This window comes from Gavia stellata, chromosome 22 (assembly GCF_030936135.1).
Source record: "Gavia stellata isolate bGavSte3 chromosome 22, bGavSte3.hap2, whole genome shotgun sequence".
In the NCBI taxonomy this organism is placed as follows: Eukaryota; Metazoa; Chordata; class Aves; order Gaviiformes; family Gaviidae; genus Gavia; species Gavia stellata.
This window is the reverse complement of record NC_082615.1, coordinates 2,550,089-2,568,224: the sequence shown is the minus strand read 5'-3', so window position 1 is coordinate 2,568,224 and position 18,136 is coordinate 2,550,089.

Below are 18,136 nucleotides of genomic sequence, written 5' to 3'. Positions count from 1 at the left end.
CCCATGAGCAAAAAAATGAGACTGGAAAAGCCTTGCCTGGTTTCATAGCCCTCAAGCCGTTTCTCAGTAGTTTTTGGTGATTGCACTAATAATAGCAGGCAGAAGAGCATGCTGCCTGCTGCAGGCTAAAAGGATCTTAATGTCGAGGACATGTGCTCCCTGGAAATGTCTGGAAGGGACCCCCGATACTGCTGAGGGGCTGCAGGGCTCAGCCACAATGTGATCAGTTCAGTGTGGGTCCCTTGATCCTCCAGAAAACAGGACCTGGTCAGCTCTTAGCACTAGCTAGAACAAGGTTGGGCTCTGTCCCCAAGGGCGGGTGGTACAACAGCAGCGTCATTTGAGGTTAAATCTGCCAGGAAAAGGGCCAGAGCCCCTGGGGGCTTCAGTTGTCTCAGAGGACCATGGGTCAGGTTTGTCTGCTGGATTCTTCTACATCCCTCCTGGAAGTGTTTGGAGGATCCCTCCTGTGCTGTCAGCTCTGATCCTGGCCCCGCTGGCTGCTGGACCTACTTTCTGTTCCCACTGCCTCTTTTGTTTGGGGACAGTTTGGTCTGTGCCCAGTGGTGAACATCTCAGGTTGAGAAGGTGCTAGCTGGCTCTTTGGTGTCCTCGGCAGCTCTGGATGCAGCTTCTGCCAATGGCCAGAGATGAGCAAAAATGAGACGTGAACATGCTCCCAAGGCCTCTGCGCTTCATCCTTCTACTTGAATAAACCATCCCAAGGATGGTGTTGCCTTGTGGACTCAGAAAAGACTCTCGTGCCTGGCAAAGCATCACTTAGAACATAGGCAGGCGCTCTGGCTCCACCGTGATGCAAAGCCGGCTTGGACTCCTGGCAAGGACCCACCTTCCCCAGCCATGCACTGACTCCAGGAGCATCCATCTTTTCCTATGTGCATGGAGTAGTGTCTGTCCCTTGCTCGCAGCATAGACTTGGCAGGGACACCAAGCCACTGCCAGGTCGTGGTGGGCTGTTCCCTCTCTCACAGGGTGCCTGCGGGGTGATGTGGGAGCGCGCGTGCTGAGGTTGGTGCTGTGCGCTTCTGCACATCAGTATTTTAAGTCCAATAGGCTCCAGGGATCAGAAACAGATTTTAATAGCTCTTTCCACACACTCGGAAAAAGTTTTCCCACTGACTTTTCATTTCCTAAGCAGGTTTGTGTGCGTCTTCTCATATGGGGCTGAAATTTGACAGCTGGGTGTTTTGTTCAATACTTTAAAATAGCACCTTATCCTGTCAAAACATTGCTATTTGTGATCTTGATATCCGTGGCTAAATATATCCCTGCCGCTGTTAGTGATATAAACCTCTTTGGTTTCAGCTGGCCGTACAGAAATACTGGAGAAGAGAATTTCCATCTCGGAGAGAAAAACAAGCACAAACTCTAGGGACTTATAATCCTGGCTAAGGGTTTGACCTCTGATGCTTTCTGGAAATTAAAGAAGTCTGAGGTTCTTTCAGGTCATCCTACTACATATGTGCAGCCTCACCAAACCTGTATCATGTCTGTGCTGATCTTTAAGATACCGTTCAAAGAACTTTTAAGGTAATTGTAAAATATTAAATGTTGATTTATTTCGAGTACAAGTACAATGTTTGAGTCGAGTAATTCCTGAGCAGGTGGGAGGCGCGGGAGGAGGCTCCGTATCTCCACGAGGAGGGCAGGGAGCACCTGGGTCCTTTGCAGAGTAGCTGACCTGAGAGCAGGAAAAGGCTCATATAGTCATTACATTCATCAGCTTGGTCCCAGAGGGCATGACATGGAGACCTGCAGCGGTTAATTGAGCTGCTTCTGTTCTGTGAGTAAAAAAGCACAGTTTTGATGCTCTAAATCCAAAATTGGTTTCATGCTGGATTAAGGAGAAAAGAAACTAGCAGAGCTTGTGCGTGCAAGGTGAGATCTGTGCATACCCTTCCCTTCTAGGAGGCTCCTTGACCCTTTGCAGTGTGGCTTTGCAGAGAAATACGAGTTATGCCAAGAGCTGAGCACCTGGCAGCTCCTGGGGCCATGGGCTTGGTCCAGCCCCGGGGTGCACAGTAGAGCCTTGGAACGAAGGGTGACCCTCGGGGTCGGCAGGTTTTTGCCTGGCAGCTGGGTATTGGGGTATTCCTGACTTGGAAATCTTTTCTGCATCTTTGGGGATGCGGACTTTGCAGATGCAGCTGTTGCTACTGAAAGTACTTTGAAATATGAAATGACGCTTGCAAATGCTGAACTCTCTCAAGTGTCACCCTTCTCTTCCTGTGGATATTCAAGGAAAGAGGGTTAGCTGGTAGGGGTGAGGGCCAATGTGTTGTAATCAAATAAACGTGGGAAAAGTAATTTCAGCTCAGACAGCCCAGATGAGAATAACTTTCATTAATCAGCACTTCGTTATGTATTAGCTATCAAATTTTTTCACTCTGATTAGAGAATAACAAAAAGGTGTTTTTTAAATAAAAAGAAAAGGGTCTTCTGAAAAGGCAAATAAAATTCAAAAGGAAAATACTTTATTTTCTGAGTTGAAATTATAATCTGCTTTTTTTTGTTCTCAACAAAAAATCCTTAAACCCTAACTGACAAATCCCCCTTCCCTGTTCTTTTCTTTTTAAAAAGAAAAGTGGAAAGAGGAACATGCATGCTTAAATCCAAAGCAGAAAGAAGGTACTTTGTTCTAAAAACGTGCATGACGAAAAGTTTAGGATCAAGGCTTGAGTCTGATCTTTGAAGTGCTGCATAGCTGAGGGTTTTGTTCTTGTAAGTACAAAAGATTTAGCAACCAGCTGCTGATAAAATAAGCAAGGCCGGGTTAAGGCTAGACTATTTAACAAAGCTAGTTTTGCCTCATGTAGATATGGTCAAATCAACTCGACGGAGCTTTCTGCAACTCTCACAGCATCAAAGCTGAGCTGGTCTGTGGCCTGTCTGCATCTGTGAGGGATGGGAAGACAGCGGATAAGGTGCGTTCGGTGCTTCAGGCTGGGGAACACCACCTTACGCTGGCTTCCTGAATGAGATAGGTTATATCAAAAAAAGTGCCTTGGGGTTTTGGTACCTGTTAATTTATCAAGGTGCAGCGGCAGTTTGAAATGGTCCTCTGCTCTCTCAGTGGTTGTCATCCTACGGCCACCTCCGCTGAAGCTGCTGGTCTCGGCACAGCTGGAGTCGGAGATGCTCCACTGCCAGTGAGGTGGGACATGGAGATGTGGTGGGGGGTGACTTCTCAACACCCGCTCTCAGTGGTGGCCCTCCATCCTCTGCTCTTCTCCAATGGCGCTTTGTGCATAGGTGCTCCTCATGTTTAGTGGTGTGATCCCCACAGCTTCTCCCCACCAGCACCACAAGGAACATCTTAGTGTGGATGATTGTGTCAGGTACCAGTGTGCCACAGGAGCTGACTGAGAGCCAAATCTGCCACCCCAGAGCGACCATGGCTCAGTGCTGGCAGGGAGCAAAGAGCTTAGCACATGCAGGCAATGTCAATCAGATTGCTCAGGGTCCAGCCAAGGTTTCAATAGCTTCAACAATGGAGATGTTCTAGCGCATGAGATGGAGAACAACATAAGCCAATGACCATCCAGAGAAGGAGTTCTTAAGTGACCAATCCTGATCCGGTGGCTAATTAGGAATACAGAATGAATTAGTGTCCAGAGGCAGGAATGAGATTGCCTGTGCTGGATCCACTATGAAAGTCATTAGGATACTCCTCTGAAAGGCAGAAAACACAGGTGCCATCCTCTTTTGGCAGGTGGGGCTATAGAACCTACCTTCCATGGTCTAAGTAGGTCATCATCAGGTTGTCTGTCTGGAGACATTGCTGTGAGGCATGATGAATACTCCCAAACAATGACAGTTGTGTCTTGAAGCATTTTGAATGAGGGAAAAAATATATTCGCTCCTAAATGTGATACTTGTTTAGACTGACTTTTCTTTAGCTTTACTGTCGTGTTGGGGAAAAAGTTCACGTGGTCTGCCAGAGGTGAGCAGAGGTCTGCCAGGCCCAGGATCAGGACAGCTGCCTGGAGAAAGCTGGAACCTGCACCCAGGCTTGGTGTGCTGGGACAAAAATAGCCCAAGCATTTGGCTGGTTATGGGGCACTTCACTTGGGTGTAGGGACTTGCCCACAGGCTTGTGCAGCTCAGCACCTCTGATCCCTTCCTTGTGCTCAACTAATGGTTTGTCGGAATTGCCGGGGCAAACCTTCCTCTTGTACTTTTGTTTCCTGGTAGACAAACGTGTAGTTTCATGGGTGGCATTTCCAGATGCCCTGCAGAGAGAGACCAGCACACGGGGGATGACCTGGGCTATGGAAGCCCACAAGGACCTGGGGATGGCGTTATGGGACTTGAATTGGGCTGCTTCCAGAAGATCTCTTACAGCAAGGTATTTCAAAGGTGCTCATCTGCTTTCTCAGCTGTAGCGAGAAATAGCAGAGGGCAGTCAGGCTTCCCGGCAGCTCTCAGCCCCCGCATACCATTACAGGATGAGAATTAATGTGCCCAGGGTGTCTCCTTGGTTAGAGGTCTCAGCCCCACAAGCACTGTCCCCTCCTTTCTGTCTGCCTACTGCCTGTCTGCTCCCATCGCTGCATCTCAAATTACCTTCAGCTGAAGTGGAGGTACCTGGGATCGGCTGAGAGCCTGCTGGCAGGGCTGGCAGCAAGCCCCGACCTTGGCTCCCTGCCTGCAGGTTGGTGACGGGCTAAACAAGCCATGGCACGATGGCCAAATTCACCCCCCTGCTAGGGACGGGATCTGCCTGACCCAGAGGGGTTTTATTGAGAGCCCCACTAATAATCAGAAGAAAATCCAGGGAATATCTTCTTCTGTCAAACTCCCTGCCCTAGTTCCCCCTTGCAGCTGTAGGTTTCTGGGCTGATAGATCAGGCTGTTTCCCATGGGCACGGTTTAGCTGCTTTTACAGGCAGTTGTAAAGTAGAAAAGATTGGAAATGTCTGTGAATTTTGCTAATTTCTTAAGGGTTTTGGCCAGCACCCATGACTGAAAAGGGCATCTGACCCCCTTTTTGTCTTGGGACTGGCCTTTGCTCAGAACTAATGAGAGCGAAGCTGGACAAGTGAAACATTTCTGGGCTGCAGGCAGGTGTTTATCTCTCTTGGCAATGCCTGCTGCTCCACTGTCCTTATCTTACTTGTGCTGATTAATGATCAATTAAAAGTTAATAAGGATCCCTGTGCCTGCATGAGGAATGGACTTTTTCTAGCAGGGAAAATTCTCTCAAGAAGAGTAACGGTGTGCTAACGATGCAAAGTTGCATAATTATCAATATGTTCAGATGCAACACACGTCTTACAGCCTGTATGCCTGTGCCAGTTGGTGCAGGCAGCTGACTGCGTGAGGAATGGGGTGGGCATTTCTGTGCCAATCCTGAACTCAGTTTCTTCCTCTGTGCCCTTGTAATCCCCTCTCCCCTCCGTAGGCGCCTTCCCTGCAACACTCGCAGTACGAAATGCAAAAGCTAAAGGGCTGTAGCCAGAGCAAACATGTCCAAAACCAAATCCAAATCAAAGCAAGCGTGAAAAATATTTTGTGGTGTTTACCCTGCTCTAGGATAACCTAGACTTGGGTTTGACTGCATAAAACTTTCTGGACAGCAATGGGCCAGTGTAATGCAGTGTATTTAGCTGGTGTTTCCATCTGCAGAGAGGACCTCAAGCAGGGTGGCTCAGCCAGTCGAACACTCTCTGTTCTCACAAGGACTAGTCCTTCTTCTGGCTCTGTGTGGAGACTTCTTAGGAGATGCTGGTGAACTGCAGGTTGAGGTGTTGCCCTTGCAATCAGAAACCTGTGGGCGGATCTGTCGGCATACTCAGGACTCTGGGTCCTCCACACTCTGGTCTACTGGGAGATCTTTGCAGATGGCAGGCTCTGTCACATCTCCCAGGTGCGGGTCACACAGCGCTACCCCTCTGCACTGTCCGTGGACTCCAGCTGGGTGCTGACTTTCAGGGAAAAAAATGAGATCCTGAATCATCAGTACTTCCCCTGTACAACAGCACATGTTTTTTCCCGTAGTCGGTCTCTGTGTTGACTTACCATCAGCAGTGGTCCAGGTTAACCACTTGAGGACAGGATGCTTTTGTGAGAGGTTCCTAGAAGAAAGTTCAGCCCATTGAGGGTTTTCCTGCCCAGGTACCCAGCTAAACTGTAATCCTAAAGTCACTGATTAAATTTTTGCTGGTGTCTTATGGCTAGTTTTAGTGACACACTGGGTACAGGAAGGAATGGGACAGCTCCAGCTGTGGTGACGAATGCAGTGCTCTGCAGCCAGTCCCTGGGAAATCGGGCAAGGGATGAAAGAAGGGACTGAGTGCAGGCACCGTCTTGTATCTCTGCATGCTCCAGACCATCATCTGAAGCCTTTCCTGCTGTGGACTGAGTGACTGAGAGGCATGTGGTTCCTCCGAGACGTGACACACTGGAACCGACACGAACAATCTGGGTAGGGGTGAGATTGAGCGATAGCTGAGATTCCTCCTCTGTTTAACTTCACAGCCATCGCGAAAGGAAATATGTGCTAATCTCTAGTTAGAAGCCAGCCTCTTCCCGTCCTGAGGAGCCATCTGTACTTTAACATGTGATGCAAGCCTGTGTGTAACCAAGACCATTACAGTAATTGTGCCAGTCCCACATGCCAAAGACAGCCCAGACCGGGGGGAGGGTTGAAGCCTTCCGAAACTGGGGGGATGTTGGTGTTCATGCTGCTTTCTCTGCCTGTTTGCTGAAGGAAGAGCAGAAGAGGTATCTATCCTGATCAGAAACAACTCTGGGAAAGACACTTCGGTGAGGAGAAATGGTGCCTGTAGCCTGGGCTGGGTGCAAGCAAGGGTGGAGACATCTGGCATCTAACCTGTCTCTACTCTTCTGTCTCCTAGAAGCCATCAGTAAATAGCGACTTGCCTCATGCACCTGTGACAGTTTTTGTGGGACCAAGTTGAGGTGCTCCAGCAGCTCCATGCTGTCCTCTGCCCCGGGAGGCTCAGGGCAAATTACCTTGGTTGTAGTGAGCGAGTAGCCTGGTGGGCTGTGTGCTGAGGACTGGAGCCTGTCACTGTGGGCTACAGGTCCCCTTGTCCCCTTCCAGCCCCACCTTGGCTATGGTGGCTGGGTTGAGCAGTGGGGCTCCTTCGCCCATGACACGAAGCATGCCCAATGCATGATGGAGGAACAGACTGAGCCTATGTTGCCCTCCATCCTTCTCTCCCCAGGTACAGCGCTCAGCGACCATGTGAATATTTAGCTGGGGCTTGGAGGTGGCTGAGTGGAGGTGGGCACCCGCAGGGCGGATGCAGCCCTTAATGCATCCTCTTCACTGACGGGCAGAGTGGGTGTAGCTAACGGCGCTTGATCGATGATTGTAAAACATGGCCAAAAGGAGGTTGTGATACCTTTGTCTTTCTCACTTTCTGTTAGAATGTGTTTACAAATAGTTTAAGATAGTGAGAGATACTTTCTGAGGTCTCCTGATATGACTAGTGTGTCTAAATATACAAGCTGTGGGACTCAGGTTTGCATGGACTGTGTTGTCTATCAGTCATTTTAAAGCCTTTGAATACCCCTTGTGCGTACAACCATGCCAGGAAATACACATAACTGGATTTATTTGTCTACCTGCTTATCTCTATGTATCTATTAGTGAATCATTTGTATAACATACACATTCAGCTGTGTGTATGTATGTGCATTTCTGTGCTGTAATATGAACGACAACTACAGTACAGATGTGGGCAGGTGGGTGGATATATACCTACACACTGCACATTTCTTTTTAGCATACAGAATAGTTCCACGTACTTTGTATGGTGAAATGTATTGATACGTGTGCGGGTCGGTGTGCGGTGTGACTCTTTTTGTTACTTAAACAGCTCCGCCCCTGCCACGTGTATTATTAAGGATAGTAAGAATTGTGATATAGATAGATGTGATTTGGTTATTAACATACAGCCTAGCCAGATAGAGCAGGTAGGTGCATGTGCATATGTATGCTCTTTATGTAAAGTTTCTCTTTCAACAGACACATGAAAACAAAAACTCAGAAACCTAAGCAGCCCCTCACTCTGCGAGCAGCTGCAGCCAGGCAGTGAAAAACCTCTAACCATGAAGGCTTTGCTCCAGCACACACTCAGCTCTCCCCCACAGACAGAACATGGGTGGGGGCTGCCTTAGCCCCGTGGGTGCTCGGGGGCAGAGACGCCTGCACGCGCTGCACCACCGCTGCAGCGAGCCCCACGGGCCTGGGGCTCGGCGCTTCCTTGCCCCGTGGAGACGCCCAGGAGGAGCTGCTTCATGTCACCTCGCCAAGGCTGCTAGGGTGTTCCCACTGTCAAGGGGAAGAGGAATTTTGGCTGGAGTGGACTGAAAAACTGGGAAAATAACTTACGAGTGAAGGCACGATCATTACATTGCAGGGTGCTAGAAAGAGATGCTTCAGCTATTGCTCCCAAATTCTGGTTTTTCTCTGAGGAATTTTTAAGCTTCGTTTGTCATGATTTTTTTATTTCTCCTTTGTGGTTTTCTCCTGTCTGTTTTCTTTTCCCAGTGCTCCACCCTGGCTTTAAAAAGCCCAATAAAATAAAATCCCCAAGGTACTGAACTTCAGGGAAAAAGATCCCCAGCAGTGAGGATATGGGAAGAGAAAAAGGAAATAGTAAATCAAGAAAATAGTTTGTCACGTTGTTGATGTGTTTAAAACAAACCTGTTTTACCTAGTTGTGATATCCCTGTTTAAGAAATGCGGCGCTGGTCTGTGACGCAGAGACAGACCCAACAGGGATGAATCAACGCCAGCGAAGGGACTGCAGTGGGGAAATTCTTCACAACTACAAAGGTTCACGTCAGCAAACACTTTTGCTTCTTCAGGAAGCAACTTTCTATATGTCTGACAGCATCAGCAATCCCTCGCTTTCACTGGGTGACAGCAGTAGATCTCCCCATGGCTCACCCAAGAGGACAGTATCATTGTCCTCACCCTACACATGCAGATCATCCTGCCGTGGAGGAAAGAGAGGACACATGGTACAAGACCCACCTGGCCAAGCTGCAAGCTCCTCACCGACCTGCCACAGGGAGGGCACGGCTGAGGCGCTGGGGTGAAAGCAGGTAACAAACAGCAAACACAGGAGCATCTCAGAGTTAGGAAAGGCAAAGGAGGCACTGGGCTCCAGGAGCACGACAGCAACGTATGCTCGCCCTGTGAGCAGGTTACCACTGAGAGAGAGACAAGGAAAAGCTGGTTGAGTCCTGGCTGGAGAGGGAAAGCTATCCATGGATGATGTTGAAAGTGTTAAAGGCATGTTTGCATGAACTGGGAAGAGCCCAGCTGCGAGCTGGTGGCTTCAGTGTAACTGTCAGACACAGGGCCAGGTCCCCTTATGCAAGATAGGTGCACTCTGTGAAATGCTTTAAATCATCTGACATGAAGAAATTCCTGCCAAGGTGCTTCAGGATTCAGCTAAGGGCTCCGTCTTGCAGTGAATTTTGGGAATGGGTAGAGAAAAAGTGAGGTTGCAAAACTGGAGAAGGACAAGTGAAAGCCCGGCCTTCTAAAAGGGGGAAGGAGCTGGAGCTCTCTCAGCTTAATTCAACTGCTGGGAAAAATGCCAGCACAAACCAACCAACCCTTTGCAAGCACCTGGAAACAACAGGGAAGTGAGGGCTTTTACAGAGCCAAACTGGAGATTTATCAGAACCAAACTGAGTTAAACCAATGCAGTTTTGCTCGTATGGCAGCACAGCGAACCCCGAAGATGTTGAGGAGTCACCTGAGTGCGGTGGAGTTTCTGCTGCCACCTCTCTTGTGCTGCCTGTACGGGAACTGGGTAAAGACAGACCTGCTGTGCCCACCGCAAGCTGGATGGGAGGCCGGCCTCCGTGTCTGAGCACAGGTTCATTGCCAAGCTGGGAGGATGGAGGAAGGTGGCTGTGCTGGGCCTGTCCTGCTGCTGAGGCTTTCCAATCTATTTATTAACGAGATGGGAGGTGGAGCAGAGAGCATCTGAATTGCCTTTGCACGTGACGCCGAGCAGGATGGTGACTCCAGTGGAGAACTGGAATTTAAAGTGAACTGAGCTGAGTCCAGGTTTTTTACCTGTCCATAAGTTGCGGTTCAACAGGGACAAGCGCCAAGATTCTGCTTCGGGCAGGAGTGGCAGCTACATGGTAGGGGCTGGGGAGGTGGCAGTTCTGCTGGAAAAGCTGTGGGGACGCTGGAGGTCACAATCTGGCTCTGATCTGCTGTATCCCACCTGGGTGTCACAGATCAGGCTTTACCGGTGTAAAGAGGAGCACCACTGGTGTGAAACAGCCAGGTCCACCCTCTTTCCTCTGCGAACTGCTAAACAATGGACAATGTGGCCTCTGAGGGGAGATGTAATGTTTAGGCTCAGCTGGAGAAGGCTGATATTAGGAGATGTTGCAAGAAACGTTCAGGTTAAGCAGGGTGAACAGGCAGGGATGGCCACGCAGGGGGAGCAGAGATGGTCGTCGTGCCTTGGGCATGCACTGGGGGCTGGTTTCTGGGTCCAGCCTTGTCCTGGGATTCTCCGGAAAAGCAAGCCTTGGGATTAAGGAACAACCTGCCCCTCTCTCTGCCTTACGCAGCAGGTTGGAAGCTCAAGCAGCATTTCGAAAGTCCTGCTCGTCCAACCTGAAAAACAACTGTAGAAACAGCTTCTCCACTCCGCTTATCAGCTCAACGAGTGGAGCAGAGTGACTGTGATTAAAAAGAGCTGTTTCCTGTTGCACGTTATCACTGGCAGAACCGATAAGCTCGAGGATTTGATTTCATTCCAAAACTGTCGCCTTGGTACCCACGGGAGAGCCGTAAATTCTGGGAAAAAGATCCTGGGAGGTGTGAGCAGCGGGCAGTGGAAACCTATAGCCCTTGGCGTACGTGCATGCAGCACTTACGATTTTGGACAAAAAGCAATCTCTCACCATTTCAAGCAGCTGATCTCTTCCTTGGCACTGGCAAGTCACTGACAACCCCTGTGAGCACAGGCGTGCCCAGCTCATCAGCACAAGATGGCTGCAGCACCCACCAGCGGCGCCGGACCCGTTCCCTACAGGTGCCTCAAAATTTCCTGCTCACAAGTGGATAATCTCGACTCAGAGAGGGTTTTCCACCACCTGCACTGCTGGGCAGTTGTGTGATACCAGGCATGTAATTGCCGCCCTGAGGATGGTGGAAGCTGGTCTCTGGATGGGATGAAAAGACAAAGCTTGCTGGTTTCTTATCAACTGTTTGCTCATGCTTACTGCAATCAGTTTGCTTGGATTTTCAAACCTGTAATTAACCTGTAGGTGAGCAGTCGCATCTCCTGGTGCTAGTACCTGTACAGTCTTTATCAAATAAGATAAGATGGTATAATAAGATGGTATTTTCCACCCTTGCAGGACATACTGAGACACTGCTCAGACTTGAAAAGTCCATGACATTATTATTATCTTCTACTGCTGCTATCTCCTTATTATGGATTTTTTCAAGAAAAAAAAAAAGTTGGAGATGGCTTAGTTTGGAGAAATGAAAAAGGCAACTTAAATACCATCAAACTGGCTGTTTGTTTGGCTTTCCCTCTCCCCCAATCCCCCCATCTTCTGTATTTGCTAAGGGTAGAGTAAAACTGGAATTGGGCTGAATTCCAGGGTGAAAATTAGAGATGCGACATCAAACTATTGCTTGGTTTGTGACCTGTTCCCTTGTACACTGTAAGAAAATCATCCATTGACTAAAGCATTGGGGATTTGGGCATCTGCCAGGAGGAGGTTTCCCTGCAGGTTGGGTGGTTTAGAAGGAGCGGAGCTCAAACAGCTTCGTTTTCTTTGCACAAATACCTCTGCTTCCCTCAGAAACTCGGTTGACTTGCAAGGTATGTTATTAAAACAGCCACGTAATGATGGAAAATTAAAGCAGGGAAAACTAAGCATCCGTGAATAGAAACCAGGGCAGGAGGGGAGGTGTCTAGAGCTCTCCTTCAACAGGAACCTTTGTGCATTTGCGGAGTGTGGAGCAGTGGCCAAAATGGGAACTGAACATCAGCACCGCGATGGGGAGGAGAAGCATCTCCGCCTCTGCCGGCCCCGCTTGCTGCCAGCCCTGGCATCGCCGCTGGTGGTCCTTCAGCCCCACCAGTGCTGGTGTCAAGTGAGGGGCTGTGAGGTGCCGGGAGCCCTGCACGCAGCTGCGAGGCACTGGAGTATGGCCGCTGGGAGGGAGACAGCCCCGGCCAGTGTCGGCACGTCACGGCCCGGCGGTTGTGCAATGTGCTGTCTGGCAGGGAGGTGCTGCTGCTGGCATGAGCTCAGGTGCCAGCGGCTGTAGTAGCTCAAGAGGAGAGAGGGCTGCGTGCCGCACGCACGGCAGGAAAGCCCCTTTCTTGGCAGTAAGTTCCTCTCCAGGCTGGAAAGCCCCTCCCGAATTAGCGCTTCAGGTGAGTTCTTTCTATTTATTTTGGGAGACAGGCTTCTTCCACGTGAGGGAGATTCAGACTGGTTCAAAACTGTTGTGTATCCCATTCATGCACAGAAGCGTACAGGCATGGCACTTTATGGTGCTCCTGTAATACCTGTAAATCACAGAGGACGGTGTTTGCAGGGACAAAGAGCGGTTTTGTATCTGGTCCACACTGCTTGCCACACAAGAGGTTCTCTCTCTCTAGTTTATTTTGCTTCTTTCCTTTTTTTTTTTTTTTTTTTTGTCTTCTGACTGAAGCCTTTGTTTGAGCGGGGTCATACCTGGCTCTTCCTCTTGCCGTTGCCAGCACAGGTTGGCAGAGGCGTGATGTTATCTGGGATGATTTGACAGTTCCCAGTCCTGTTCTCAGGGTGACGATCAGCTGTGTTTCAGTGTCTAATGATACCAGCTGCCAACTGGCAGCTCGTTACAGAAAACATGGAGAACCAATCCCTTCCTCCCCATTACATGTGTTGCCACAGGAGAATATGACCCTACACTCGGAGGAGGGCTGATGCGGAAATCCAGCTGCCGCTATGAATAGAGATGACACGTACAGAAGAGGCAGGAGGGGAAGGTCTCCAGAAGGGCCCTTTAGCTAAATGAATTTTGTGTTGGGATCCCAAAGTTGATGGCAATGAGGGGGGTGCTGGGTGTGTCCTATGGGAACCGTCCAAGGAAGCTCACTGGCATCCTCCTCCTGCGGCTCTGCAATGGGACAGAGTCCAATTCTAGTGAAAATAAGGGGAGGGTAAAGGTTTGGGACCTGTGGTGGCCATCTGAGAGGTGAGGAGTGAAAACATCCAGCAGCAAGGGGGAGATCCCAGCCTTGAGAGATGCTTGTGAAGCACCACCAAAGCAAGAGCACATCCAACAAAGGGGTGTTGTGTAGCCGGTGCCACCCTTTTCCCCTCCTATGCAACCTCATGGGGCTCATACCCCTACTCGTGTCAGTGCATTGGCTTCACAGTTCACTTTCCTCCGGCATTTGCATAGGACACAGTATCTGTGTGGTGGTTCCTGCCTGTGGCCGGAGCTCATGCACGCTGGGTAACTCCTGCTGAGGAAGGACAGACGCAACATGGCATCAGAACTGATGGACAGGCACGGGACGATAAGCTATTGAACAGTGATGCCCAAAACTTTGCCTGGGCGTGTTGAAGAAGCTAATTCTGATGCTAGCAGGGACAAAGCTTTTGCAAACAGGATCCCACGTGTATATGCCGCCACCACACTGCCCACAGGGCTGGTCTGGGGTCTGCCAGTGCTGCTGTGCTCTGCAGCGATTCTGTACTGGGGCCAGGACACGTGCGTGTGTCCTTCATGAATGGGAACGAATGTGAGTGAAAACAAGACAGGGGAAACGAGGATGTTATCATCCACTGTTGTGTGCTGCTGTTGTTTCCCTGGAGCCTTCCTGCCCACAGGACGGCTGCTCGGGGCGGCGAGCCCGCCAGGGGAAGGGGATGCTGCTCAACGCAGCAACTTGGCACCAGTGCGACGAGTAGGAATTGAATGCAAGTAACGCTGACAGCCAGCTAAACTGCCTCCTCCTGCCTTTCTCTCCCAGTCAGGAAGGAAGTAGGTTATTTTTAAATCTGGGGCCCAGGTATGTAACTATACCTAATGCTTTTTCTCATGTAAAAGAAGATGGGAAGTGATACAGTATCAGCTGCAGTTCCCACGCTCCCTAAGTACTTTCTCCCCACAACCCACTTACCCCAGAAAAGCTCAGCATCTCAAGCACTTCTCTAGATAACACCTGGGGTGATGAGCTGATATAGCAGGGCCCTGGCCATAAGTGGGGATGGCACTGGTTGTGGCAGTCGCCGGCTGGAGGGGTCGGCCAATGCTATTGAGCTTTCCTGAGCACTTTGTGCAGTGAAGCATGGGGGCATGCACACATGCTCCATCAGCTGGCTGGACTGACAGAGCTGGTGGGCTGACCCCAGCTCTGCACCCACATCCCATAGGGATGAACATTTATCTCCTGATTTGGGCTGGGTCTGAAGGTCCGTGCATCCCTCCCACGTGCCAGCCTGGGCTTATGCCAACGTGCAAATGAGTCTCGGCCCTAACTGAATGTCAGGGCACTGATAGACCTCAGCAGCCCTGAGCAGCCTCACCTGGGGTCCCATTTGGGCTCATTCTGGGAGCTTCACTCCTGGTACTGAGTCACAAGCGGTGACAACATAACGCCCTGCTGAGCACAGCCAGACCTGCTCCAACCAACGTGCAGCCAACACGTCTGTCAATGCAATGTCAAACTTCTCTGTGAACGTGTTCCAGAACGTGCCGAGCATCCCCTGCCCAGGCTGCATCCCTCTGCTGGCAGCAGGCGGGCAGGGGCTGCTCTGGGCAGCTGCAGGGGCTGGCATTGAGCAAAAGCAGATGTGCGCGAGATGCTCTGGGCGGGAGGTGCTGGCAGAGGCACAAAATGCTGCGCTTGGAACGGGGAGCTGGAAAAGTGTCTCCTTGGACAGACTCCTCCTTGTCTCTCGTAGCAACACTGTTTATTTCGAGGTGCTGGGTGTGCAGCTTCAGGCACTCCCTCTGCCTCGGCTGGGAGGTGGCAGCACTGGAGGAGTTGCCCCTGTGCAGAGTGGCCGGCGGCACGGCGGAGGCTGTGCCAGCGCCAGGGTTCACCGCATCTGCCCCAGGACAGGCTCGTCCTAGAGCAGCCTGACCTGCACGGCTGCTTTTTGGGGATTAGAGGCAGGGCACGGCTGAGCCCTCCTTCACCTGCTCCTGCACATCCGGAGAGCGCCAGGCGAGCACAGGGACAGCTTGCTCCTTGAGGGACTTCTCTATGAAAGAGGAAGTTGTCTTGAAATAACTCTGGCGCTTCCCTTCGTGCTTTGCAGACTTTGAAGTGTGCTGCAGAGCCCGGCAGCCGCCCCGGTGCTCTCTCGGCACCCACCAGCCTTCTCGCCAGGCAGAGCGGACCCTGTGATGACTCCTCCGGGACCCCACTCTGCCTCCCGGCACTGGACGGGACCTCGGGTGCACGTGTGACTCACTGGGCTCCCCGGTGCCTGCCCTGAAGAAGCAGGTAGAGTCGTGAGGGCATGTTGCTCCGGGGTCTGTGCATGGGGAAATGTGGTGCTTGTCCTCTGCCCCATCCTTTCTTTGCTCCTTTGGGGGGGATCTGCTGTTCTATGGGTCCCCAGCGCTGTGGTTTTACTGGGGAGTGCTTTATGTCTTAGAGGTTGGCAATGCATGCATGCGTGCTGTATCCCCGTAGGTTAAAGACCCTGGAAAGCACTTGAATGGTGTCGGTGCAGTTTTCTTTCTCAGGGTGAATTAGGGGAGGGATGCTGGGGGTGCTGGAGAAGAGAAACGTGCTGCTTCTCTGCAGGAAGGGAATATTTGTGCAAGCTTCCCCTGTTGCATCCCGCCAGCGAGCGGGATCCTGGTGGGAAACACAGGGTTTGCCCTGGGTTTCCTCCCAGGGAGGAGCGTGGGGACTTTGCTGCCTGCGCCCCTGGAGAAGATGCAGATAGTTTTGATGTTGTTACTGCTCTGGCACTCATTCAAGGCCCCCGGCCACTTGCTGCACACGCATCCCCCGTGCACGCCCTGCAGACAGCTGGCAACTGCTTGCTGCTTAGCCCAGATGGGGTGAGTGAATTACATCACTGACTTGGGGCTGTTTCAGCACTAGCTCATGCTTATTCGTTTTGCTCTGTGTGAAACAACTCCCAGTTGCAAGGAATGGAGTCACCTGCCCAGAGCCACTCCCGGCCATCGCCTGCTCTTGCCCCGGCATTGCTGGGGCTCCCCCCTTCCAGCTCCTTGCCGGGTAGGGCAGGCAGTGCTCATGCGTCCAGCCCCGGGGGGAGGCTGTGCTCCGGATTTTGCTACAGCCTGGGGGTGGCTGGGGTGGTGCACGCTCCAGCGCTGGCTGTTTTTGCAGTCGTGTGGCTGCCCAGCTTCCCCTCCCCTTGGCCCAGGGCCTCATCTGTCCCTTGGGGGCCCTGAGCGCTGCAGCAGTGACATGGCAATAAACAGCGATGGTAGTGGCGATAACGAGGACAGTGCAGCAGCCCTGTCCAGAAAGGAAATAAAAAGGGGAATGCTTGGGGCCCGAGCTTCAAAAAAATGTAGATGAGCCAACTCTGTGCAACAGGCAGGTTTTAGTCCTCCTCCCCCTGTGCTCTGCTGAGCATTTTGCTCTGGCAGCATCTTCTGGCTGTATCAGAGGCACCGAGCCTGAGCCATCACACCGTGACTGCTCACCTCCCTGGGATGCTGTTGCCCTCCCATGGGAGCTCTCTGAGTGTCTATGCAGCGTAGCAGCAGTTTTTCTTCTCTGCCTCTTGACTATGTTTGAACACAGAAACAAATTCCTCTGGGCTTCAAGGACTGATTTATCATCTCTGAGTATTACACAAACTTTTAGGTGTGTACTTGTTTGGTAATTTGGTCGTGGAGTGAGTACATGTCCCCCAAGGCTTTCTCAAACAGTTTCTGAGTTCCTCTGTGGATGGCTCAAATCCACGGGACGTTATTCAGCCTTTACAGCTTAGGGTCTGCTGAACATCTAAAGGTATGTCCTACACCTGCAATGAAAGAAAACACAGGACAATCTGGTGAAATACACAGCAGCCTCTGCTCTGTCATGTGAATCTGTTCAAACTGCACAGCTTTCTCTCAAACATTGATTTGACCTGAGGAAATGGCTTGAGGCCACAAAGCCTCAAGCTGTTCTGGCAAGACCTGGGCTTGCTGCTCGCAGCAGGCACTGGCCTCCGCACAGCTCTGCCCTGCACTCTCTCACCACCAGCCAGGACACTGGGGCTTCAGTGCTGGCACAGGGCTGTCCTGACATCAAGTATTGGAGGGCTGCTATGAATATCAGCTGTGGTGGTGTTTCTACCCCAAAATAGCTTGCCATACATTTTGGTTCTTTTAGTCCTGTTTCCTAAAGAGACAGCTATGAGACTTCACTGTCTGTTGCCTGTCCACCAGTCTGGGATAGCCCATATTCCTGGCTGGATAGCCCCAAATTGGACAGAGGAGAAGACTTCTTGGCATTGGGCGAGATGGCACGGGGCAGCTAGCAATGATTTTACTGGAGTGTCCTGGAGCTTACGGAACAACATGTTCAGGTTGTATGACCGCAACATTGCTTTCTTTCTCGCTACAAAAATAAAACAATCTCTGCTTCATGGAAGGGCTGTGGGGGAGGCGACTGGCCACTGTTCCCCATTGCCAGGCACCAACTTGCACACCCCCATTGGAGCAGTTTCCATTTTCTCTTTTGTGTTCAGATGGTTTCCCTCTGGGAGTTCTGTGAATGCTATCTCAGAGCAGTCCTGCTTGTGTTGGACATGATCTCGCTCCACTGGTGACTTTGATGTAAAACCTGTCTGTGGCCCCTTTGGCAGGGGATGCCCTGTGAGCCATCTCACCGGGATATACGGAGTTCCCACCTCCCCACTACCCTCTGATATATAGGGTGGGCACAGCTGCTGCAGTGGCAGGGCCATAAAGCCCTTTTATCAGTCACCACCGTAAGGGTTTGCAGCTGGCTGTTGGGATGTGGTCAGCAGCAGCACCCCTCCCCAGCATCCCCCATGTGTCCAGCCTCGGTGGGGATTTGACTGAGGGGAGCTCTGATTTTCACAAGAAATGAGAGCTCCTCTGTTCCAAGTGTTTGGGAAAGAGCTGACCCAA